Here is a 27,874-nt window from a genome sequence, read left to right on the forward strand (position 1 = left end):
AAATCCCATTGGAATTTTATAGGAAATTCATTGGATCTGTAGATTGCTTTGAGTAGTATGGGGATTTTGCAATATTAATTATTCAGTCTATGAGCATGAAATATCTTTCCATTTATTTTTGTCTTCTTAAATTTTTTCATCAAGGTTTTATAGTTTTTAATGTACAAATCTTTCACCTCCTTTGCTAAATTTTAATCTTTCTAAAGCTATTATAGATGCAGTTGGCTAAAAGTGACCTCCAAAAGGACTTATGCCAAACCTCACCTTCCAAGACTGTTTCTGCCAGTTCCTCTGTCCCTGCAGCAGGCCACTGCAGACCCAGTCCTCTGCAAGAGACCCTCAAACACTCACAGGCAGGTCTGACTCTGTCTCTTACAGGGTCACTGCTCCTTTCCCCTGGGTCCTGTGCACACACAGTTTTGTTTGTGCCCTCCAAGAATCTCTGTTTCCCCTAGTCCTGTGGAAGTTCTGTAATAGAATCCCACTGTCCTTCAAAGTCAGATTCCCTGGGAACTCCCAGGGCCTTTGTGGGATCAGATGATCAGGTTATTGTGGGGCCTAGAACTTATGCAACAGTGTGAGAATTCACTCTCATTCAAATTTTTCTCTGTCTCATTCACATCACTTTTCTGTTCTGGGATCAAATCTAGAATTGTCATGGGCTTGGGCTTCTTCTTCTCCTAATCAAAAATGGCCGTGCCTCTTCCTCTCTATGTGATAGACAAGACCACTTGGTGTACACTTGTGCTGAGTGATGCCGAGGAAACTTCTTAGTGATGTGGACTTGGTGTCAGACACAGCCATGGAGAAAGTGGAGATGCTGGTAAAGCAAAATGAGAGGAAAGGTAAAAAAGAAAAGCCAAAATCTCATAAGACTGAAGAGGCAGCAGAAGAAAAAGAAGAAATGATTTCCCCCAAAGTTCAGTTCATTTCAGTTCAGTTCAGTTCAGTTCAGTCACTCAGTTGTGTCTGACTCTTTGCGACCCCATGAATCGCAGCATGCCAGGCCTCCCTGTCCATCACCAACTCACGGAGTTCACTCAGACTCGCATCCATCGAGTCTGTGATGCCATCCAGCCATCTCATCCTCCGTCGTCCACTTTTCCTCCTGCCCCCAATCCCTCCCAGCATCAGAGTCTTTTCCAATGAGTCAACTCTTCGCATGAGGTGGCCAAAGTACTGGAACTTCAGCTTTAGCATCATTCCTTCCAAAGAAATCCCAGGGTTGATCTCCTTCAGAATGAACTGGTTGGGTCTCCTTGCAGTCCAAGGGACTCTCAAGAGTCTTCTCCAACACCACAGTTCAAAAGCATCAATTCTTCGGCACTCAGCCTTCTTCACAGTGCAACTCTCATATCCATACATGACTACTGAAAAAACCATAGCCTTGACCAGACGGACCTTAGTCGGCAAAGTAATGTCTCTGCTTTTGAATATGCTATCTAGGTTGGTCATAACTTTCCTTCCAAGGAGTAAGCATCTTTTAATTTCATGGCTGCAGTCACCATCTGCAGTGATTTTGGAGCCCAAAAAAATAAAGTCTGACACTGTTTCCACTGTTTCTCCATCTATTTCCCATGGAGTGATGGGACCGGATGCCATGATCTTCATTTTCTGAATGTTGAGCTTTAAGCCAACTTTTTCACTCTCCTCTTTCACTTTCATCAAGAGGCTTTTGAGTTCCTCTTCACTTTCTGCCATAAGGATGGTGTCATCTGCATATCTGAGGTTATTGATATTTCTCCTGGCAATCTTGATTCCAGCTTGTGTTTCTTCCAGCCCAGTGTTTCTCATGATGTACTCTGCATAGAAGTTAAATAAGCAGGGTGACAATATACAGCTTTGATGTACTCCTTTTCCTATTTGGAACCAGTCTGTTGTTCCATGTCCAGTTCTAACTGTTGCTTCCTGACCTGTATACAGATTTCTCAAGAGGCAGGTTAGGTGGTTTGGTATTCCCATCTCTTTCAGAATTTTCCACAATTTATTGTGATCCACACAGTCAAAGGCTTTGGCATAGTCAATAAAGTAGAAATAGATGTTTTTCTGGAACTCTCTTGCTTTTTGCCTGATCCAGTGGATGTTGGCAATTGACCCCCTAAAGTTAAAAAGGTTAAAAAGAAAGCAGGGCCTTCTGAGGTTGACATGAATTCTCCTAAATCCAAAAAGGCTAAAAAGAAAGAGGAGCCGTCTCAAGATGACATTATTTCTCCTAAAAACAAAAGTTCAAAAAAATCGAAGGAGCCCCGTGAAAAGACAATTGTTTCTAGTAAAACCAAAAAAGTTATAAAAAATGAAGAGCCTACTGAGGAAAAGTTGATGCACCTAAGCCCAAAAAGATGAAGAAAGAAAAAGAGACAAATGAAGAAACTGGAGAGAAAAGCCGCAACTTCAAGAATAGGTTCCCTGATTTTGGATCTGACTCCAAATCCAAGGAAGCTACCAGTGAAGAAGACAGTGAGTTAGAGCAGGAAATGACTGTGGAGCAAAAAAAAAAAAAAAAAAAAGAGCTTTCTCTAATTTTCCTATATCTGAAGAAACTATTAAACTTCTCAAAGCCCGTGGAGTGACCTTCCTGTTTCCCATACAAGCAAAGACGTTTCACCAAGTCTATAGTGGGAAGGATTTGATTTCACAGGCATGGACAGGTACCAGAAAGACATTCTCCTTTGCTTTCCCTTTGGTTGAAAAACTTCAGGGAGAACTGCAAGACTGGAAGAGAGGCCCTGCCCCTCAGTACTGGTTCTTGCACCCACAGGGAGTTGGCAAGTCAAGTAAGCAGAGAATTCAGCGACATCACAAAAAAGCTGGCAACTGCTTGTTTTTATGGTGGAACATCCTACGGAGGGCAAATTGAATGCATGAGGAATGGGGTTGATATCCTGGTTGGGACATCAGGTCGTATCAAAGATCACCTGCCTGTGTCGTTTTCAATTTTGATTTCCTCAGGGTGTATCGGAGAAAGCAATGGCAACCCACTCCAGTGTTCTTGCCTGGAGAATCCCAGGGTCGGGGGAGCCTGGTCAGCTGCCATCTATGGGGTTACACAGAGTCAGAAATGACTGAAGTGACTTAGCAGCAGCAAGGTGTATCCCTAGGAGTGGGATTGCCTGGTCATATGGTGGTTTTGTTTCTAACTTTTTTTTTTTTTTAAGGAATCTCCATACTGCCTTCCATAGTGGTGATATCAATTTATATTTCCACCAACAGTACAAGAGGGTTCTCTTTCCTCTACACTCTCTCCAGCATTTATTGTTTGTAAAATTTTTGATGATGGTCATTCTGGCCAGTGTGAGGTGATATCTCATTGTAGTTTTTTGATTTTCATTTCTCTAATAATGAGTGATGTTGAGCATCTTTTCAAGTGTTTGTTAGCCATCTGTATGTCTTCTTTGGAGAAATGTCTGTTTAGGTCTTTTTCCCACTTTTTGATTGGGTTGTTTGTTTTTCTAGTATTGAATTGTATGAACTGCTTGTATATTTTGGAAATTAATCCTTTGTAAGTTTTTTCATTTGCTATTATTTTCTCCCATTCTGAGGGTTGCCTTTTTACCTTGTTTATAGTTTCCTTTGCTATGCAAAAGTGTTTAAGCTTAATTAGGTCCCAGTTGTTTAATTTTTTTACTTCCATTACTCTAGGAGGTCGGTCATAGAGGATCTTGCTTTGATTTATGTCGTTGAGTGTTCTGCCTGTTTTCTTCTAAGAGTTTTACAGTTTCTGGTCTTATTCAGCACTATTTACAACAGCTAGAACATAGAAGCAACCTAGATGTCCACTGACAGATGAATGGATACTGAAGTTGTACCTACACACAATGAAATATTACTTAGCATTAAAAAGGAACACCTTTGAGTCAGTTCTAATGAGGTGGATGAATCTAGAGCCCGTTATACAGAATGAAGTAAGTCAAAAAAGAAAGATAAATATCATATAGGTGCTGCGATTCATGGGGTTGCAAAGAGTCGGACACGACCGAGTGACTGAAATGAACTGAACTGAACTGAATGCGTATATATGGAATGTTGAAAGATGGTATTGATGAATTTATCTGCAGGGCACCAGTGGAGAAACAGACAAACAGAGATAGAGAACAGACTTATGGACGTGGGGAGAGGGGTGGAGAGGGTGAGATGCATGGAGAGAGTAACACAGAAACTGACATTACCATACGTAAGATAGATAGCCAATGGGGATTTGCTGTATGTCTCAGGAAACTCAAACAGGGGCTCTGCATCAACCTAGAGGGGTGGGACGGGGAGGGAGATAGGAGGGAGGTTCAAGAGGGAGGGATATATGTATACTTATGGCTGATTCATGTTGATGTTTGAAAGAAAGCAACAAAATCCTGTAAAACAAGTATCCTTCAATTAAAAAATAATAAATTAGTTTAAAAAAAAAAACACCACCTGCAGAATGGCAAGCTAGATCTCACCAAACTTAAGTGTGTTGTCCTGGATGGGTTGACCAAATGTTGGACAAGGGCTTTGCTGATCAAGTGGAAGAGATTTTATCCATGGCATGCAAGAATGATTCAGAAGAGAACCCAGAACATTATTTTTTCTGCAACTTACCCTCATTGGTTGTGTAATGTTGCTAAGAAATACATGAAATCTACATATGAATAAATGGACCTGGTTGGTAAACAGATGCAGAAAACAGCAATAACTGTAGAGCATCTGGCTATCAAGTGCCACAGGACTCAGAGGGCCACAGTTATTGGAGATAGTGGTTTTCAAGGGCGCACTATCGTATTTTGTGAAATGAAGAAAGAAGCCCAGGAGTTGTCGCAGAATGTGGCCATAAGGCAAGATCCTGTTATTACACAGAGACAACCCACAGAAGCAAAGGGAAATCACCAGGAAAGGTTTTAGAAAAGGTGATTTTGGAGTTTGGGTTCCAACAATGTTGCTGCACATGGGTTAGACATCCCTGAGGTTCACCTGGTTGTTCAAAGTTCTCCACCAAAGGATGTGGAGTCCCTACGTTCATGGTTCTGGGTGACCAGGTAGAGTTGGAATGATCGGGATTTGCATCTGCTTTTCCCAGCACAAAGAAGAATACCAGTTAGCCAAAATGGAGCAAAAAGTGGGAATTATATTTAAGCGAATGGGTGTTCGTTCTGCAACAGAGATAATAAAAGCTTCTAGCAAAGATGCCATCAGGCTCTTGGACTCTGAGCCTCCCACTGCGACTGGTCACTTGGAGCAGTCAGCTAATGAACCTGATAGGGGAGCAGGGAGCCCTGGAAGCCCCGGCAGCAGCCCTGGCCCACTTCTCCGGTGCCACGTCGGTGGACCAGCGCTCCTTGAGCAACTCAAATGCAGGCTTTGTGACCATGATCTGCAGTGCTCGATTGAAATGCCGAACGTTAGTTCTGCTTGGAAAGAACTTGAAGAGCTCCTGAGTGAGAATATTGATGCCAAAGTGAAGGGAATAGTCGTTCTCGAAGGAAAGCAGGGTGTTTGCTTTGACATCCCTACTGCGCCAGTAACAGAAGTACAGGAGGAGTGGCGTGATTCATGGTGCTGGCAATTTTCTGTGGCTACGGAGCAGTCAGAGCAAGAAGGACCAGGGGAAGGATATCGCAACTTCCGAGGGCAGCCGAGGTGTCAGAGGACAGTGGGAAAGAAGTAGAATCTTCAGAGGACAGCGACCAGGAGGCGGCAACAAAAGAGTGTATAAGGCGCTCAGGCGTGTCCGACTGCTTATGACCCCGTGGACTGTAGCCCACCAAGCTCCTCTGTCCTTGGAATTCTCCAGGCAAGAATACTGCAGTGGGTTGCCATTTCCTTCTCCAGGGGACCATTCTGACCCAGGGATTGAACCTGGGTCTCCAGTATTGCAAGTAGATGCTTTACTGTCTGAGCTACTAGGGAAGCCTAGTAGGGAAGCAACAAAACTTACAGATTCCAAAACAAATACCAGAGGCAGAGTTTTAATAAAGCATTCAGACAGTAATTTAAAGTAGAGAATTTATTTGGCAAAAACAGAACTATGTTCAGCAACATGGAACTGAACATTATTTTTCATGCAAAGTTAAAAGCACATTGTATCTCCATCCTGGCCGCTTGCCCAGTCCCCATTTATTCAAGAGAGGTAAACTTCATCTAAAATATTTCATATGATTGATGACTGTCATTTATAACTTTATTGCTACTTCTGTCTTGGGTATTCCTTTGGAAAAGGTGTATGGATTCATTACATATTCTAATGTATTGTCTATAGATTGTAGGATAAAGTCAAGCAAGTATCAGCTGATACTTTTTAAATTGACCTGTCTTTATACTTAGAAATGTCTCTTAACAGTAGGCATCCCTTGGTGGCTCAGATGGTAAAAAATCTGCCTGCAATGCCAGAGACCTGTATTCAATTCCCTGGGTTGGGAAGATCCCCTAGAGAAGGAAATGGCAACCCACTCCAGTATTCTTGCCTGGAGAATTCCATGAACAAAGGAGCCTGGTGGGCTACAGTCCATGGAGTTGCAAAGAGTCAGACAGGACTGAGCAACTATCACTCACACTCACTTTTAATAGTATCCTTCCTAAATATCATGGGGAATGCAACAGTTTCTAGAGAAGCACTTTGATCACCCAAGACTTTGTTCTCTAATTGGTATTCCTCAGTCACTTGCCTACCAATTACTCCTATGGTCCTATGATGGATCTTCTGAAAATTAACAGTGAGCAATATTTTGAAGCAAGGTTTCACACTTAACTGTGATAGAACACAGCTTATACCAGCATATGTTCTAGATTTGGAGCAAGAAGAGATAAGAAAGCCTTCTTCAGGGGTCAATGCAAAGAAATAGAGGAAAACAACAGAATGGGAAAGACTAGAGATCTCTTCAAGAAAATTAGAGATACAAAGGGAACATTTCATGCAAAGATGGGCTCGATAAAGGACAAAAATGGTATGGACCTAACAGAAGCAGAAGATATTAAGAAGAGATGGCAAGAATACACAGAAGAACTGTACAAAAAGGATCTTCATGACCTGTATAATCACGATGGTGTGATCACTCATCTAGAGCCAGACATCCTGGAATATGAAGTCAAGTGGGCCTTAGAAAGCATCACTATGAACAAAGCTAGTGGAGGTGATGGAATTCCAGTTGAGCTCTTTCAAATCCTGAAAGATGATGCTGTTAAAGTGCTGCACTCAATATACCAGCAGATTTGGAAAACGCAGCAGTGGCCACAGGACTGGAAAATGTCAGTTTTCATTCCAATCCCAAAGAAAGGCAATGCCAAAGAATTCTCAAGCTACCACACAATTTCACTCATCTCACACACTAGTAAAGTAATGCTCAAAATTCTCCAAACCAGGCTTCAGCAATATGTGAACCGTGAACTTCCTGATGTTCAAGCTGGTTTTAGAAAAGGCAGAGGAACCAGAGATAAAATTGCTAACATCTGCTGGATCACGGAAAAAGGAAGAGAGTTCCAGAAAAATATCTATTTCTGCTTTATTGACTATGTCAAAGCCTTTGACTGTTTGGATCAAAATAAACTGTGGAAAATTCTGAGAGAAACAGGGATACCAGACAACCTGACCTGCCTCTTGAGAAATCTATATGGAAGTCAGGAAGCAACAGTTAGAATTTAGAAAGATGGCAATGATGACCCTGTATGCAAGACAGCAAAAGAGACACAGATGTGTAGAGTGGACTTTTGGGCTCAGAGGGAGAGGGAGAGGGTGGGATGATTTGGGAGAATGGCATTGAAACATGTATACTATCATGTAAGAAATGAATCGCCAGTCTATGTCCAATGCAGGATACAGCATGCTTGGGGCTGGTGCACGGGGATGACCCAGAGAGATGTTATGGGAAGGGAGGTGGGAGGGGGGTTCATGTTTGGGAACGCATGTACACCCATGGTGGATTCATGTCAATATATGGCAAAACCAATACTGTATTGTAAAGTAAAACAAAGTAAAAATAAAAATTAAAAAAAAAAGAACTGGACATGGAACAAAAGACTGGTTCCAAATAGGAAAAGGAGTATGTCAAGGCTGTATATTGTCACCCTGCTTATTTAGCTTATATGCAGAGTACATCATGAGAAACGCTGGGCTGGAAGAAGCACACACTGGAATCAAGATTGCCAGGAGAAATATCAATAACCTCAGATATGCAGATGACACCACCCTTAGGGCAGAAAGTGAAGAGGAACTAAAAAGCTTCCTGATGAAAGTGAAAGAGGAGTGAAAAAGTTGGCTTAAAGCTCAACATTCAGAAAACTAAGATCTTTGCATCCGGTCCCATCACTTCATGGGAAATAGATGGGGAAACAGTGGAAACAGTGTCAGACTTTATTTTGGGGGGCTCCAAAATCACTGCAGATGGTGATTGCAGCCATGAAATTAAAAGACACTTACTCCTTGGAAGGAAAGTTTTGACCAACCTAGATAGTATATTAAAATGCAGGGACATCATTTTGCCAACAAAGGTCTGTCTAGTCAAGGCTATGGTTTTTCCAGTGGTCATGTATGGATGTGAGAGTTGGACTGTGAAGAAAGCTGAGCACTGAAGAATTGATGCTTTTGAACTGTGGTGTTGGAGAAGACTCTTGAGAGTCCCTTGGACTGCAAGGAGATCCAACCATTCCATTCTGAAGGAGATCAATCCTGGGTGTTCTTTGGAAGGAATGATACTAAAGCTGAAACTCCAGTACTTCGGCCAACTCATGTGAAAAGTTGACTCACTGGAAAAACTCTGATGCTGGGAGGGATTGGGGGCAGGAGGAGAAGTGGATGACAGAGGATGAGATGGCTGGATGGCATCACCGACTCAACGGACATTGAGTTTGAGTGAACTCTGGGAGTTGATGATGGAGAGGGAGGCCTGATGTGCTGCAATTTATTGGTTTGCAAAGAGTCGGACACGACTGAGAGACTGAACTGAACTGATATATTTAATAGGAGATAGTATTTAGTTTAGCCATTGTTATGTGTATTTTGATACATTTTAGCTTCTCAATATAAGGTGATTCATGCTTCAGTTAATTCTTCACAGATTTTAAAAATATATGTATGTGTAAGTACAAGTAGTTTACTAGAAATTATTTTACATGGCTCCATAACTTTCTTCCTAAATAAGGAGGCTGAATAAATGGTGCTTGATTATAATGTACTCCATCTCCTATTGGAAGATTAACATGATTTACCAAGAAGAGAGTAGGGGCATAGTGTTGCATTGCTGGAGTCAGAAAATCACTGAAAATATTTTCTACATGTGAGAAGGAGACATTCATATGTATTGAGAACAAAGAGAAGGGTAAGTGAAGGTGCATGATGAAACTCTTTTGTAATAGTGAAAACGTAATTGTTCATTAATGTTTCTAGAGTTCAACTTCTAATGGCCAAGCTAGGGATTTTAGGTACAATGATCCAATTTAGTTTCTTAAAGCCTAGCTCCTATATTACAATATAGGATCTCTTTCTGTTAGACTGCTACTCTTACTGCTAGCTGAAAGGTTGAAGCTACCTAGAGACTTCTTTTTAAGAACAAACTATATGGTTATTTTTAGGTTGTTGATCTGAGGGAATAGAAGAACCTAATATAGCCCCAAGGTGGGTATTGCTCTGAGTTCTCAAGTGATATTTCTCTGGGAAACTTTGCACATGATACAGGAACTTGAGAGAAGCATTTTCTTAATGTCTTAATTCCTTTAAGTTCTGTACTGGGAACCTTGAGAAATAAACTATGATAGGAGGAATTCAAACACATGGCCTGTCTTATTTTCACTTAATTATTTTGAACAACTGAAATCTTTCTAGATACCGGTTTCTCTCACTGGGTTTTTATAGCCAACTGCTTCTTACTCAATCACCTTTACAGTTGGCTCAAAAGCCAACTAAGTTCCTTGATTCTTGAGGCAGGATTCTTTCTCTGTTTAGACTTCAGTTCTGTCCTTGAATCCTGACTGCATGTCTCTTTGTTCTCACGTTCCCTTCTCTTTTATTCTTTCATCCACTTATCAATGTTATTGCTTGAACTCCTCATGGTTTCCCATCAAACCAGAGGGAGTTAGGTAATTGATGACCAACAACTCTTGCCTTATGGATCACATTTTACTAAATTCTGACTTTGCTGAGATACTAAGCTTACTTAAATAGCAACCAAATCATTTAAGTTTGCTTAGAAATGGGTTGGTTTATCAAGTAGATTGAAAGGGCAGTGTACCTGGCCTTTAGGAAGAAATAATCAGAGAGTAAAGAAGATTAATGGGAATTTCACTTTACATGGGTTAAGACAACCTGACCATGTCAATAAATGAAGCCAAAGTTTCTCCTGGATCCCAGAATTCAAGCCATATTTATAAATGTATAATTTAATTACTATATGGTTTAAATAGGCTTGTTGGGCTAGCCTGGGAAATAATATAATTTTTACTATTTTCTACAGAGAAAGTATTTTCCAATTTATGTATCCAACAACTCAATGAATTTTTAAAATATAATCAATTTTTATGTTGGAACTATCTGGGCAGCAGTTTCCTTACAGTTGTACATAAAATATTTTTACTATAAAATTGAGTTAATATATAAAAATACAGCTTTATGCCATAATAGTTGCTAGTACTTACCAAGAAAATGGCTCTGGATTCTTGGGCAAAATTAATGTCTGTCTTCTGTCTTATTAGATATAATTAACAATCAATAAAAATACATGTGAAATGTTTTTTGAAACTTCAAAGATAATGAAATTGTTCTTATTGTTCAAAGCTGGGCATACCTACTGTAGCTATTTGTTCAAATAAAATCAAAAATAAAGCAAATAGAAGAGTACTGTATTGTCAAGATGTTTATTCTGCCTCAGGCTAAACAACTAACAGAGAGGGAGGACAGCCCAACCCATTAACAGAATATTGGGTTAAAGGTTTACTGAGCATGGCCCTGCCCACCAGAACAATACTCAGTTTTCCTCCAAAGCCAGTCCCTCCCTTCAGAAAAATAGAACAATCCTCTTATCCTCATTCATCAGAGACCAGACAGAAGAAGCAAGAACTACAATCCAACAGCCAGTTTAGTTCAGTTCAGTTCAGTTGCTCAGTCGTGTCCGACTCTTTGCAGCCCCATGAAACGCAACATGCCAGGCCTCCCTGTCCATCACCAACTCATGGAGTTCACTCACACTCATGTCCATCGAGTCAGTGATGCCATCCAGCTATCTCATCCTCGGTCGTCCCCTTCTTCTCCTGCCCCCAATCCCTCCCAGCATCAAAGTCTTTTCCAATGAGTCAACTCTTTGCATGAGGTGGCCAAAGTACTGGAGTTTCAGCTTTAGCATCAGTCCTTCCAAAGAAATCCCAGGGCTGATCTCCTTATGAGTGACTGGTTGGATTTCCTTGCAGTCCAAGGGACTCTCAAGAGTCTTCTCCAACACCACAGTTCAGAAGCATCAATTCTTCGGTGCTCAGCCTTCTTTACAGTCCAACTCTCACATCCATACATGACCACAGGAAAAACCATAGTCTTGACTAGATGGACCTTAGTCGGCAAAGTAATGTCTCTGCTTTTGAATATGCTATCTAGGTTGGTCATTACTTTTCTTCCAAGCAGTAAGCCTCTCTTAATTTCATGGCTGCAGTCACCATCTGCAGTGATTTTGGAGCCCCCCAAAAATAAAGTCTGAAACTGTTTCCACTGTTTCCCCATCTATTTCCCATGAAGTGATGGGACCGGATGCCATGATCTTCGTTTTCTGAATGTTGAGCTTTAAGCCAACTTTTTCACTCTCCTCTTTCACTTTCTTCAAGAGGCTTTTTAGTTCCTCTTCACATTCTGCCATAAGGATGGTGTCATCTACATATCTGTGGTTATTAATATTTCTCCTGGCAATCTTTAGTCCAGCTTATGTTTCTTCCAATCCAGCATTTCTCATGATGTACTCTGCATAGAAATTAAATAAGCAGGGTGACAATATACAGCCTTGACGTACTCCTTTTCCTATTTGGAACCAGTCTGTTGTTCCATGTCTAGTTCTGACTGTTGCTTCCTGACCTGCATACAGATTTCTCAAGAGGCAGGTTAGGTGGTCTGGTATTCCCATCTCTTTCAGAATTTTCCACAGTTTATTGTGATCCACACAGTCAAAGGCTTTGGCATAGTCAATAAAGCAGAAATAGATGTTTTTCTGGAACTCTCTTGCTTTTTCCATGATCCAGCGGATGTTTCCAATTTGATTTCTGGTTCCTCTGCCTTTTCTAAAACAGCTTGAACATCAGGAAGTTCACGGTTCACATATTATTGAAGCCTGGCTTGGAGAATTTTGAGCATTACATTACTAGTGTGTGAGATGAGTGCAAGTGTGCAGTAGTTTGAGCATTCTTTGGCATTGCCTTTCTTTGGGATTGGAATGAAAACTGACCTTTTCCAGTCCTGTGGCCACTGCTGAGTTTTCCAAATTTGCTGACATATTGAGTGCAACACTTTCACAGCATCATCTTTCAGGATTTGAAATATCTCCACTGGAATTCCATCACCTCCACTAGCTTTGTTCATAGTGATGCTTTCTAAGGCCCACTTGACTTCACATTCCAGGATGCCTGGCTCTAGATGAGTGATCACACCATCGTGATTATCCGGGTCATGAAGATCTTTTTTGTACAGTTCTTCTGTGTATTCTTGCCACCTCTTCTTAATATCTTCTGCTTCTGTTAGGTCCATATCATTTCTGTCCTTTATCAAGCCCATCTTTGCATGAAATGTTTCCTTGGTATCTCTCATTTTCTTGAAGAGATCTCTAGTCTTTCCCATTCTGTTGTTTTCCTCTATTTCTTTGCATTGATTGCTGAAGAAGGCTTTCTTATCTCTTCTTGTTATTTTTTGGAACTTTGCATTCAGATGCTTATATCTTTCCTTTTCTCCTTGGCTTTTCGCTTCTCTTCTTTTCACAGCTATTTGTAAGGCTTCCCAGACAGCCATTTTGCTTTTTTGCATTTCTTTTCCATGGGGATGGTCTTGATCCCTGTCTCCTGTACAATGTCATGAACCTCAGTCCATAGTTCATCAGGCACTCTATCTATCAGATGTAGGCCCTTAAATCTATTTCTCACTTCCACTGTATAATCATAAGGGATTTGATTTAGGTCATACCTGAATGGTCTAGCAGTTTTCCCTACTTTCTTCAATTTAAGTCTGAATTTTGCAATAAGGAGTTCATCATCTGAGCCACAGTCAGCTCCCTGTCTTGTTTTTGCTGACTGTATAGAGCTTCTCCATCTTTGGTTGCAAAGAATATAATCAATCTGATTTCGGTGTTGACCATCTGGTGATGTCCATGTGTAGAGTCTTCTCTTGTGTTGTTGGAAGAGGGTGTTTGCTATGACCAGTGCACTTTCTTGGCAAAACTCTATTAGTCTTTGCCCTGCTTCATTCTGCATTCCAAGGCCAAATTGGCTATTACTCCAGGTGTTTCTTGACTTCCTACTTTTGCATTCCTGTCCCCTATAATGAAAAGGACATCTTTTTTGAGTGTTAGTTCTACAAGGTCTTGTAGGTCTTCATAGAACCATTCAACTTCAGCTTCTTCAGCGTTACTGGTTGGGGCATAGACTTGGATTACTGTGATATTGAATGGTTTGCCTTGGAAATGAATGGCAAACCACTTCAGTATTCTTGCCTGGAGAACCCCATGAACAGTATGAAAAGGCAAAATAATAAGATACTGAATGAGGAACTCTGCAGGTCAGTACGTGTCCAATATGCTAGTGGAGATCAGAGGAGAAATAACTCCAGAAAGAAAGAAGGGATGGAGTCAAAGCAAAAACAATACCCAGCTGTGGATGTGACTGGTGATAGAAACAAAGTCCGATGCTGTAAAGAGCAATATTGCATAGGAACCTGGAATGTCAGGTCCATGAATCAAGGCAAATTGAAAGTGGTCAAACAAGAGATGGCAAGAGTGAACATCAACATTCTAGGAATCAGCGAACTAAAATGGACTGGAATGGGTGAATTTAACTCAGGTGACCATTATGTCTACTACTGTGGGCAGGAATCCCTCAGAAGAAATGGAGTAGCCATCATGGTCAGCAAAAGAGTCTGCAATGCAGCACTTGGATGCAATCTCAATCCCACATCCTCCAGGATAAAAATCACACTTACTGAAAGCTAACCAAAATGATCACATGGGTCACAGCCTGTGTAACTCAGAAATGCTATGAGCCATGCTATGCAGGGCTACCCAAGATGGCAAGGTTGTGGTGGAGAGTTCTGACAAAATATGGTCCACTGAGAAGGGAGTGGCAAACCACTTTAGTATTCTTGCCTCAAGAAACCCCACAGTGTAAAAAGGCAAAAAAAGAAGACACTGGAAGATGAGCCCCCCGGGTCGGTAGATGTCCAATATGCTACTGGGGAAGAGCTGAGAAATAACTCTAGAAAGAATGAAGAGGCTGGGCCAAGATGGAAATGAAACTCAGTCATGGATGTGTCTTTTGGCAAGAGTGAAATCTGATGCTCTAAATAACAATATTGCATTGGAACCTGGAACGTTAGGTCCATGAATCAAGGTAAATTAGACACGGTCAAGCAGGAGATGGCAAGGTTGAACATCAACATTGTAGGGGTCAGTGAACTAAAATGGACAGGAATGGGCCAATTTAACTCAGATGACCATTATATCTACTACTTTGGGTAAGAATCACTTAAAAGAACTGGAGTAGCCCTCAGAGTCAACAAAAGAGTCTGAAATGCAGTACTTGGATGCAACCTCAAAAATGACAGAATGAACCCAGTTTGTTTCCAAGGTGAACCATGCAATATCACAGTAATCCAAGTCTATGCCCCAACCAGTAACGCTGAAGAAGCTTAAGTTGAACAGTTCTATGAAGACCTACAATACCTTCTAGAACTAGCACCCAAACAAGATGTCTTTTTCGTTATAGGGGACCGGAATGCAAAAGTAGGAAGTCAAGAAACACCTGGAGTAACAGGCAAATTTGGCCTTGGAGTACAGAATGAAGTAGGGTAAAGGCTAATAGAGTTTGGCCAAGAGAACACTTTCATCATAGCAAACACCCTCTTCCAACAACACAAGAGAAGACTCTACACATGGACATCACCAGATGATCAATTCTGATGTGAGGTGAATTATATTATTTGTAGCCAAAGATGGAGAAACTCTATACATTCGGCAAAAACAAGACCAGAAGCTGACTGTGACTCAGATCATGAGCTCCTTACTGCAAAATCCAGGCTTAAGTTGAACAAAGTAGGGAAAACCACTGGTCTATTCATGTACGACCTAAATCATATCCCTTGTGATTATACAGTGGAGGTGACAAAGAGATTCAAGGGATTAGACCTGGTTGAGTATCTGGAGAATTACAGACAGAGGTTCAAAAGATTGTACAGGAGGTGGTGACTAAAACCATCCCAAAAGAAAGAAAATTCAAGAAGGCAAAGTGGTCATCTGAAGAGGATTTACAAATAGCTGAGAAAAGAAGAGAAGCAAAAGGTAAAGGGGAAAGGGAAAGATATGCCCAACTGAGTGGAGATTTCCTGAGAATAGCAAGTAGAGATAAGAAGGCCTTCTTAAGTGAACAGTGCAAAGAAATAGAGGAAAATAATAGAATGAGAAAGACTAGAGATCTCGTGAAGAAAATTGGAGATATTATGGGAACATTTCACGCAAAGATGGGCACAATAAAGGCCAAAACGGCAAGGATCTGACAGAAACAGAAGAGATTAAGAAGAGGTGGCAAGAATACACAGAAGAACTATATAAATAATGTTTTAATGGCTCAGATATTCATGATGGGTAGTCACTCATTGAGATCCAGATATCCTGGAGTGTGAAGCCAAGTGAGCCTTAGGAAGCATTATTATGAAGAAACTTAGTAGACGTGATGGAATTACAACTGAGCTACTTAAAATCTAAAAGTTGATGCTGTCAAAGTGCTGTACTGAATGCTTTAAATAAGCAAGGAAGGCTTTATTCAAAACCCTCGCATAAGAGAAGACAGGCTGAATTTAACTTTGTTGAAACATAAGGTCAGAGAGGTTTTAAACACTAGTGTGAGCTACTGGACTGGATGAAAATTTGGAGAAAAGTTGTCAGTTAGATTAGGCCATATGTGTTTGCTAACTTACTGATCACAATTAGTCTCATACACTTGCACAGAGACTGGGAGATAGGGGCACTATCTTTCTTGATTATAACAATTCAGTAGAATGACCCTCATTTCCTTGAAAAAGACATTCCTGAGTTCTCAAATTGGCAAGAGTCTGGGAGATGATTAACATATCAAAGGGTAGAAAAATACTATTGCAAGTTTTTTTTTTTTTTTAATAAATGCTCTAAGACAATAGAAGTCAGGGGTTTGCAATCAAGAAGAAAAAAACACATTACAGAAACTTAATAAAGATTTTTTTAAAAAGTAGAAAGTTATGCCCCAAATGAAGGGAGAAGATACAACCTCAGTAAAACAACTAAATTAAGTGGAGATAGGCAGACTTCCAGAAAACGAATTCATAAAAATGACAGTGAAGATGATCCAGTGGAAAACAGTGGAGAAGATGCGAAATATGTTTGTCAAAGACCTACAAGAACTAAAGAACAAACATACCAAGATGAATAATACACTAGAAGGAACCAATAGCAGAATAACTGAGGCAGAAGAATGGGTAAATGGCCTGGAGGACAGGTACGGTGGAAATTCAGTACCTCAGAATAGAATACAGAAAAAATAATGGAAAGAAACTAAGACAGCCTAAGGAGTCCCTTGGACTGCAAGGAGATCCCACCAGTCCATTCTGAAGGAGAGCAGCCCTGGGATTTCTCTGGAAGGGATGATGCTAAACCTGAAACTTCAGTACTTTGGCCACTTCATGCGAAGAGTTGACTCATTGGAAAAGACTCTGATGCTGGGAGGGGTTTGGGGCGGGAGGAGAAGGGGACGACGGAGGATGAGATGGCTGGATGGCATCACCGACTCAATGGACGTGGGTTTGGGTGAACTCCAGGAGTTGGTGATGGACAGGGAGGCCTGGCGTGCTGCGATTCATGGGGTTGCAAAGAGTCGGAAAAGACTGAGCGACTGAACTGACCGACTGACTGAAGAAGGTCCGTCTAGTCAAGGCTATGGTTTTTCCTGTGGTCATGTATGGATGCGAGAGTTGGCCTGTAAAGAAGGCTGAGCACCGAAGAATTGATGCTTTTGAACTGTGGTGTTGGAGAAGACTCTTGAGAGTCCCTTGGACTGCAAGGAGATCCAACCAGTCCATTCTAAAGGAGATCAGTCCTAGGTGTTCTTTGGAAGGACTGATGCTAAAGCTGAAACTCCAATACTTTGGCCACCTCATGTGAAGAGTTGACTCATTGGAAAAGACTCTAATGATGGGAGGGATTGGGGGCAGGAGGAGAAGGGGACAACAGAGGATGAGATGGCTGGATGGCATCACCGACTCGATGGACATGAGTTTGAGTGAACTCCGGGAGATGGTGATGGACAGGGAGGCCTGGCGTGCTGCAATTCATGGGGTCGCAAAGAGTCGGACACGATTGAGTGACTGAACTGAACTGATCTGAACTGTCAGTCGTGTCCAACTCTTTGCGACCCCATGAATCGTGGACAGCATTAAATGCATCAACATTCACATTATAGGGGACCCAGAAGGAGAAGAGAGACAGAAAGGACCTGAGAAAGTATTTGAAAACATAGTAGTTGAAAACTTCCCAAACATGGGAAAGGAAATAGTCAACCAAGTCCAGGAAGCACAGAGAGTCCCAGGCAGGATAAACCTAAGGAGGAACACACCAAGACACACAGTAATCAAACTGACAAAAATTAAAGACAAAGACAAAATATTAAAAGCAACAAGGGGAAAATGACAAACAACACACAAGGGAACTCCGATCAGGTTATCAGCAGATTTCTCAACAGAAACAATACAAGCCAGAAGGGAATGGTGTGATATATTTAAAATGATGAAGCAGAAGGACTCACAACCAAGAATACTCTACCCAGTAAGACTCTCATTCAGATTTGATGGAGAAATCAAAAGCATTCCAGACAAGCAAAAGTTAAGAGAATTCAGCACCACCAAACCAGCAATACAACAAATACTAAAGAACTTCTCTACACAAGAAACACAACACAAGAGAAGGAAAAGACCAACAGAAAATAAAACCAAAACAATTAAGAAAAAGGTAAGAGGATCATGTTGTTGCTGTTCAGTTGCTCAGTCGTGTCCGACTCTTTGTGACCCCATGGACTGCAGCACGCCAGGCCTCCCTGTCCATCACCAGCTCCCAGAGCTTGCTGAAACTCATGTCCATTGAGTCAGTGATGACATCCAAGCATCTCATCCTCTGTCATCCGCTTCTCCTCCTGCCTTCAATCTTTCCCAGTATCAGGGTCTTTTCCAATGAGTCAGCTTTTCACATCAGGTGGCCCAAGTATTAGAGCTTCAGTCTCAGCATCAGTCCCTCCAATGAATATTCAGGATTGATTTCCTATATCCATAATTACCTTAAATGTAAAAGGATTAAATACACCAATGAAAAAACATAGACTGGCTAGGCAGGTGAAAACGTGCATTTGCACTGCCACTTACCACATCATTCTGCTTGATCTCCCAAATTGCATGTAATTATTTTATATTGTTAGGTTAATCATGTTTCCATTATGGCTTGCAATTGTAATCATTTTTTATTTTTTATCTGGGTATTCATTATGAAAACTGATAAGCATCTTTTACTATTGTGGTTATGTAACTATTACTCACTTAAAACCATGGTATCATGATTGGTTAACAGAAAAATAATAAAACTCTATATCACCAGGACTACAATTTAATAGAAAAACCTGTAATCACTTTTTAAAATCCAGATGTATATCAGAGTTATATTGAAATTGTTTGAAAATTACAAATGCCCAAGTATTGCCAGTTTTTTTGTCCAGAGTTCCAGATGTTTATAAAGAGCAGTCATGTTTTATTGGACTATATGATGATCTTTTACTTATATCTAATTTGTTTCACTTTTCCTATTTCATATTCAGTGCTCCCATTTCATTTAGCTTATGTTTCCCAATATCTCCACCTCCTCTTCTTTTTTATGCTCTTTCTCAAGCTTTTATCAAGCATAGTAGAAAAGCTTTTGTATACATATATGTAAATAATATGCATAGTATATATTTTAGAAAACCGATGAACTTTTGCCTAAATAAAAAAGAAATAACCTGTTGATTCCACTTGCTTGACATAATATGAATAAAGTGCTATACTTCCAATTAAAAAAGTAGAGATGTATCAAGTAACAAGCTTTTACTCTATAGCACAGGGAACTATAGTCAATATCCTGTAATAACCTATAAAGGAAAATAATTTCAGTAATAATATATGTGTCTGAATCACCTTGCTGTGTACCTGAAACATTACTAGTCAACTATACTTCAACACTATATATATATATATATATATATATAAAGAAAAATTTAGTCAAATTACTCTGAAAAAGAATGGACATATGTCTTAGTATGTATAACTGAATCCTTTGTTGTGCACCTGAAATTAATACAGCACTGTAAATCCACTACACTCAAATATAAATGAAAAAAAAAATTAAAAATATACTATTTAACCTCCCAAAAAATGGTTAGTCAAAGTGAGGGGAACATTAGACCTTATTGCTTATAATGGCCTGAATTCTCTAAAGCATTTTTCTTTCTCCAAAGTTAGTCAAACATTAACTTTTCTTAAGAGAGGGTGCTGGAAGGACATTGCAGGGAGAAGAGCATCTCCTCATATCAGAACATCCTGTCTCCTAATTTTCTAGCCCACGATGGTACTCCTGCTTCCACAGCACACTGAAACCCCTGTCTTCAGCTGCTGCTCAGCCATCCTGCCTGCTGTGTGAAGGGTTGCGGCCTATTTGCATCAAGACTGCAGAGCAGCTCTGGCCTGGCAAAGAGCTCTGCCATCAGTTTGCTGTTGTTGTTCAGTTACCAAGTCATGTCCGACTCTTTGCGACCCCATGGACTGCAACACTCCACCTTCTCTGTCCTCCACTATCTCACGAGGTTTGCTCAAGGTCATGGCCGTTGAGTCAATGATACTATCTAACCATCTCATTCTCTGTCGTCCCCTTCTCCTTTCGCTTTCATTCTTTCCCAGCTATCAGGGTCTTTTCCAATGTGTCAACATCAGATGACCAAAGTGTAGGACCATCAGCTTCAGCATCAGTCCTTCCAATGAATGTTCAGGGTTCATTTCCTTTAGGATTGACTGGTTTGATCTCCTTGCAGTCCAAGGGATTCTCAAGAGTCTTCTCCAGCACCACAATTTGAAAGTATCAATTCTTTGGTGCTTAGCCTTCTTTATGGTCCAGTTTTCACATCCATACATGACTTCTGGAAAGCCATACCTTTGACTATGAAAGTGAAAGTGAAGTCGCTCAGTTGTGTCCAACTCTTTGCGACCCCATGGACTGTAGCCTACCAGGCTCCTCCATCCATGGGATTTTGCAGGCAAGAATACTGGAGTGGGTTGCCATTTCCTTCTCCAGGAGATCTTCCTGATCCAGGGATTGAACCTGTGTCTCCCGCACTATAGGCAGATGCTTTACTGTCTGATCCACCAGGGAAGTCCTAGCTTTGACTATACAGACCTTTATTAGTAAAGGGATGTAGCTGCTTTTAATCTGCTATCTAGGTTTGTCACAGGTTTCCTTCCAAGGAGCAAGTGTCTTTTAATTGCATGGCTGCAGTCACAGTCCACAGTGATTTTGGAGTCCAAGAAAATAAAACCTGTAACTGCTTCCATTTTTTCCCATTCTATTTACCATGAAGTGATGGGACAAGAAGCCATGATCTTGGTTTTTTTAATGTTGAGTTTCAAACTGGATTTTTCACTCTTGTTTTTCACCATCATCATTCTTGAGTTCTTTACATTCTCTTAATAACTGCATTATCATTCTTGATTATAATGGGAGACTACTGGACGGAAAGCAGAACCCATTCTAGAACATCAAGAGTGCTCCTGCAGCAAATTAATATCCTAATTTCCCTCATAATGTCTTCAATATAAAACTACTCTGTATTAATTGTCACTCCTTAGTAATGAGCAGATGTAGCTTATGATGAAAATAAATAAATAAAAATACCAATTTATTTTTAGGTGGAAATAGTAAAGCCCAATTGCAGGTAAATAATGCCCTCTTATAGAAAAATTTTCAAGAAAAAGTGACCTTTCAAGTAGTAGAAAGGACCGTTCTGGAGAAAATTTTCCCAGTACTTTTAGAAGGCTCATTTAGAAAATGCCACCTAACTACTGAGTAAAGGCATGTTCTGTACAGAATGATTTTATATTTAGTTTGAACTTTATACAAGCAATTTGGCTGTTCCTGATATAGCATGCAGTGACAAGAAAAGAGAGATTAACACCATTCTTTCTAAGCACTGAAGTAAAAACTGACTAAATATGCCAAATCCAAGTGTCAATTTACTTTTTCAAGTAGTGTCATGATAAGCTTTGTGATATTCTTTATTTCTGTCACAAGATGATTAAAATGTGTTTTTAATGAAAATCTTAAACATAATGCAGCACGTTATAACATATATCAATAAAGGGTCAAATAAAATATATTATTTTATATATTCTACATTTTTCTTGGTTTTCAATAAATATTCTTAACAAAATCTAATTAGTGATTGACTGAGCCTCCGAGTTCCTGTATAATTGCATTGGTGATTGTAATCATGAATATGTCCCCAACCCCCAACATGTATGTTGAAATCCTAATTCCCAAGATGAAGTTCTCAAAAGATGGAGCTTTTAGGAGATGACTAGGTGTCACTCATAAAGATGGAGTTCTCATGAATGGGATTAGTGTTGTGAAAAATGGTAAGCACAAACCTCACCGAAGTAGAGCTGGGAGAGCACACAGGGGAGCTCTCATGCCCTGCAGGGACAGCAAACAAGACCAAAAAAAAAGGACTCCTTTTCTTTCCTGATAAGGACTCAACCAATGATAAGCCATGGACTGTTTTCTACAGCTCTTCCAACTTCGTTTTCCTCTCTTTTTGGTCAAACTTTTACTAGAAAAATATAAGATACATGTTTAATGAAATCATAACAGCTATAGATGTGTACAAGTCACAAATTTAATGAATTTTCACAAAGTGAACATATCTCTATAGCCTACATTCAGATTAAGAATAGGTACATTTATACGCATAACTGAAGCACTTTGCTACACACCTGAAACTAACGCCGCATTGTTAATCAACTATACTCCAATATAAAATAAACTTTAAAAAAGAGTCAAAAAATAAACATATTTGCATTTCAAAAAAAAAAGAAACAGACCTTTAACAGAATATTGGGATTGATCTCATGTTCAAGTCACTACTCTCTTTCCCAAGGTCATTGTGATAATGACTTCTAATAACATTACAGTAACTTTGCATGTAAATGAACTTGATATAAAAGGAATCGTATAGTAGATACATTATTGTATATACCCTTTTTTGCTTAACAGTATGTTTATGAGATTCATCCATTATGTTGATTCATATTATCTCTTAGCAACTAAAATGTCCATCAACAGATGAACTGATAAAGAAGATGTGGTGTGTGTGTATATATATATATGTATATATGTATATATGTGTGTATATATATATATATATATATATATACAGAGAGAGAGAGAGAATGGAATATTACTGAGCCAGAACAAAGGATGAAACTTTGCCATTTGCAGCAACAGGGCAATGTGCTAAGTGACTAAGTCAGACAGATAACAAACGCTGTATGATGCAGCTAATGTGCGAAATCTAAAAAAATATAACAGACTAGTGAATAAACCAAAAGCAGGCTCACAGATATAGAGAACAAATTGGTGGCTACCAGTAGGGAGAGGAAAGAGGGAGCAGAAACACAGGGACAGGAAGAAAAATGTTATAATGGGAATATATGGAAATATGAGTATGAAATGTTTTAAAATTATAAAGAGTTGTAAAAATCTTTAATTCAATAAAAATAAGTAAAATAATTAGATTTAAAAAATTCATAGTCTTTTAATATTATTAACTTCATGGTAATTGTGTCTTATCTCTTTTAGAACTCAATAAAAGTAAGAGCATCTTTCTGTGAATTGTGTGAAGCATAAGCTTAAAAATGGTAAGTAAAATCTTACAATGTCAGATTATATTGAAAATAAAATCATACAACTAGTACTAACCAGTTAATTAATATTTATTACAAACTCAGTTTCCTTATCATTTCTGGATTCTGGACAAATTAAACTATTTTGTATACATATTGATTTCCTCTAAGTTTTGTAGGAATTCTTGTATGAGATTGTTGTTCAGTCACTCAGTCGTCTCCGACTCTGCAATGCCATCGACTGCAGCACGCCAGGCTTCCCTGTCCTTCACCAACTCCCGGGACTTGCTAAAATTCATGTCCATTGAGTTGGTGATGCCATCCAGCCGTCTCATCCTCTCTTGTTCCCTTCTCCTGCCTTCAGTCTTTGCCAGCATCAGGGTCTTTTCTAATAGGTTGGCTATTTGTATCAGGTGGCCAAAGGATTGGAGCTTCAGCTTCAGCATCAGGCCTTCCAATGAATATTCAGGATTGATTTCTTTAGGATGGACTAGTTTGGTCTTCTTGCAGTCCAAAGGACCCTCAAGAGTCTTCTCCAACACCACAGTTCAAAACCATCAATTCTTCAGAGCTCAGCTTTCTATATAGCCCCAACTCTCACATTCATACGTGACTACTGAAAAAACCATAGCTTTGACTATATGGACCTTTGCCAGCAAAGTGATGTCTCTGGTTTTTAATGCTCTGTGTTTATCATAGCTTTTCTCTGAAGGAGCAAAGCTCTTTTAATTTTATGGCTGCAGTCACATGTCTTACACTAATTTTGGAGCCCTAGTCTGTCAGTGTTTCTATTTTTTCCCCATCTGTTTGTCATGAAGTGATGGGACCAGGTGCCATAATCTTAATTTTTTGAATGTTGAGTTTTAAGCCAGTTTTTTCACCCTCATCAAGAGGTTCTTTAGTTCCTCTTTACTTTCTGCCATTAGTGTGACATTATCTGAATATCTGAAGTTATTGATATTCACCCAGCAGTCTTGATTCCAGCTTGAGCTTCATCCAGCCCAGCAGTTCACATGATGAACTCTGCATGTAAGTTAAGTAAACAGGGTGACAATATATAGCCTTGATGTACTCCTTTCTCAGTTTTGAAGAAGTCCATTGTTCCATGTTCAGTTCTAACTGTTGCTTCATGACCTGCATATAGGTTTCTCAGGAGGCAGGTAAGGAGGTCTGGTACTCCCATCTCTTGAAGAATTTTCCACTGTCTGATGTGATCTGCACAAAGATTTAGCATAGTCAATGAAGCACAAGTAAATGTGTTTCTGGAATTCTCTTGCTTTTTCTATGATGCAAAGGATGTTGGCAATTTGATCTCTGGTTCCTCTGTCTTTTCTAAATCCTGCTTGGACATTTGGAAGTTCTCAGTTCAGATACTGCTGAAACCTAGCTTGAAGGATTTTGAGCATGATCTTGCTATCATGTGAAATGAGTGCAGTTATGTGGTAGTTTGGGCATTCTTTGGCATTGCCCTTCTTTGAGACTGAAATGATAACTAACCTTTCCCAGTCCGGTGGCCACTGCTGAGTTTTCCAAATTTACTGGCATATTGAATGCAACATTAACGGCATCATCATTTAGGATTTGAAATAGCTTAGTTGGAATCCCATCACTTCCACTAACTTTGTTTGTAGGAAAGCGTCCTAAGACCCACTTGACTTTGCACTCCAGGATGTCTGGTTCTAGGCGAGTGATCACACCATCTTGGTTATCCAGGTCATTAAGGCCTTTTTTGGTAAAGTTATTCTGTGTGTTCTTGCCACCTCTTCTTAATATGTTCTGTTTCTGTTAATCCATGGTGTTTTTGTTCTTTGTCATGCCCATCTTAGCATGAAATATTCCCCTGTATGTCTAATTTTCTTGAAGAGATCTCTGTTTTCCCCCATCCTAATGTTTTCCTGTATTTCTTTGCATTATTCACTTAAGAAGGCTTTCTTACCTCTTCTTGCTATTGTTTGTAACTCTGCATTCAGATGGGTTTATCTTTCCTTTTCTCCTTTGCCTTTCACTTTTCTCCTTTCTCAGCTATTTGTAAGGCCTCCTCAGACAACCGTTTTGACTTTTGGAATTTCTTTTTCTTGGGGATGGCTTTGATCACAATGAAGGTGATATTTGTTTTTCTCTTTCAAACCCAAGTCTTTATGTCTCCTGTATTGGCAGGCAGGTTCTTTACCACTAGCGCCACCTGGAAAACTCACTCTGAATAACAGGCTCTACAAATATTGTCTGCTAATACATATATCTGGAATCTAGGAAATGGTACTGATGAACTGATTTGCAGGCAGGATCAGAGACACAGGCATAGACAGTGGACATATATACAGAATGGGGAAGGTGAGGGTGGGACAAATTGAGCGGGTGGCATTGAAATAGATACACCATTGTTATTGCTCTTGTTTAGTCACCAAGTTGTGTATGATTCTTTTGTGACCCCATAGACTGCAGCCCAGCAGGTTCCACTGTCCATGGAATTTCCCAGGCAAGAATACTGGAGTGGATTGCCATTTTCTTCTCCAAGGGATCTTTCTGATTCAGGGATCAAACTCACATTTCTTGCTTTGGCAGGTGGATTCCTTATCACTGAACCACCAGGGAAGTCCATTACCATGTGTTAAATAGATAGCTAGTGAGTGGAAAGTTGAGATATAACACAGACAGCTCAGCCCAGTGCTCTGAGATGACCTAGAGGGTGAGATGGGGTGAGTGGGAAGAAAGTGAAGGGATATGGCTGATTCATATTGTTTTAAGGCAGAAGCTAATACATTGTAAGGCAACATCCTCCAATTTAGAAATAAATTAAAAGTAAAAAAGAAGGTAAAGCTACTTCCTGGAACAAATCCCAAGCCCAATAAAGAGTGTGTAACCAGAGGAAGTGATTATTAAAAGTGCTGAAACCAGTCCTGATATTTTAAATGATTAATTGTGTATGATATTCATAATAGCATCAAATATAGTAAATTTTTTCCAGGTAGAAATTCATGAAACCACTAAGAAAAATACAACTGTCTCTTTATTTTAGTTTTAGAATGTGTCTAGATTGCCTGATTGCTAAATACAGAGCATTCTTCCCCTTTCAGGGTAATGTTAAAATTAAAAAAATGCTTAATTTATAATAAAATGAGTAAATCCTAACGGTGTGAAAAAATTAATCTATATGTATACTTATACTGTTCTTGCTATGTGACAATTGTATTGATAATGTTCAGGTAAAGGATAGAGAAGTAATTTTAGTTTCTTTAGGTAATTCACACAGATTTTGAGCATAGTAACACTTTGAAATAAAATCTAATTATTAGAATTCATATTAATCATAATTGAATTGTGGTAAATTTGGGGAGAGAAAGTTGGAGTGGAATAAAGTTGAGGTGGGCAATTGTTCAGTAAGAAGTCATTTTACCAATTCTAGAATATCATATTCAATGATGATATTAATTTATGAATCATCTTTTGTAAACATTTATCCTTCTAGGTCATAAATTTAAGAAAGCTTCATAAAAAATGACATTATTGAAAAGAATAAATTATTCTCTAGGCTTTCAATATTCAAGATAAACAATTTAAAAAGTAAGTAGAGATTTGAGAACAAGTGTTTATATATAGAAGCCAGTAAGAAAATTCATTGTGAGATTTATGAGATCAAATAAACGTGTCTTTCCAGGAGAATACTTTAATTTCTGAATCTGTGGTCAATTAAAGCAAAGAAAAACAACTTGAAAATACAGAGTCAAGGTTTACCCAAAGGGCGACTAATTGTCAAGATTTATTCAAAGAGTCTGTAGAATAAAGTGAATTTATTTAAATTTAACCTAAACTATTTCTCTATTATCTAATCTACCATTCATTTTTTTATCTCATAGTAGCATTTTATTTTTTTTCTTCTTTTTAAATTTTATTATTTTTTTAATTTATTTTTTTACTTTACTCCACCACAAGTGTACATGAGTTCCCAACCCTGAACCTCCCTCCCACCTCCCTCCCCATGTCATCTCTCTGGGTCATCCCAGTGCACCAGCCCCAAGCATCCTGTATCCTGTACCCATTCATTTATCATTCTTTCTTTCAAGAAATTTTATCCTCCTTATGTGCTAGACACTGTTATGGTGGTGATCAATTGGTAGCTAAGTTGTGTTTGACTCTTGAGACCCAAAGGGCTGCAGCCTGCCAGGCTCCTTTGTCCATTGTATTTCCAAGGCAAGAATACTGCAGTGGGTTGGCATTTCCTTCTCCAAGGGATCTTCCTGACCCAGGGATTGAACCCAGGTCTCCCATATTGCAGGCAGATTCTTTACCAGCAGAGCCACAAGGGAAGCCCAAGAATACTGGAGTGGGTAGCCTATACCTTCTCCAGAGAATATTCCCAATCCAGGAAGCAAACCAGGGTCTTCTGCATTGCAGGTGGATTCTTTACCACTGAGCTATCAGGGAAGCCCAGCCACTGTTATACATATTCACTTCAGTTCAGTTTAGTCGCTCAGTCAAGTCTGACTCTTTGCAACGCCATGGACTGCAGCACACCAGGCTTCCCTGTCCATCACCAACTCCCAGAGCTTACTCAAACTCATGCCCATCGAGTCGGTGATAACATCTAACCATCTTATCCTTTGTCATCCCCTTCCCTTCCCACCTTCAATCTTTCCCAACATCAAGGTCTTTTCAAATGAGTCAGTTCTTCCCATCAGGTGGCCAAAGTATTACAGTTTCAGCTTCAGCATCAGTCCTTCCAATGAATATTCAGGACTGATTTCCCTTAGGATG

General features: G+C 39.6%; 1 pseudogene; it reads left to right on the top strand.

The window, feature by feature from the left end:
- The first annotated feature begins 754 nt into the window (after positions 1 to 754).
- Positions 755 to 27,874, top strand: part of LOC120878836 — a 126,545-nt pseudogene continuing 99,425 nt past the window's right edge.

This window comes from Oryx dammah, unplaced genomic scaffold (assembly GCF_014754425.2).
Source record: "Oryx dammah isolate SB20612 unplaced genomic scaffold, SCBI_Odam_1.1 HiC_scaffold_19, whole genome shotgun sequence".
Classification (NCBI taxonomy): domain Eukaryota; kingdom Metazoa; phylum Chordata; class Mammalia; order Artiodactyla; family Bovidae; genus Oryx; species Oryx dammah.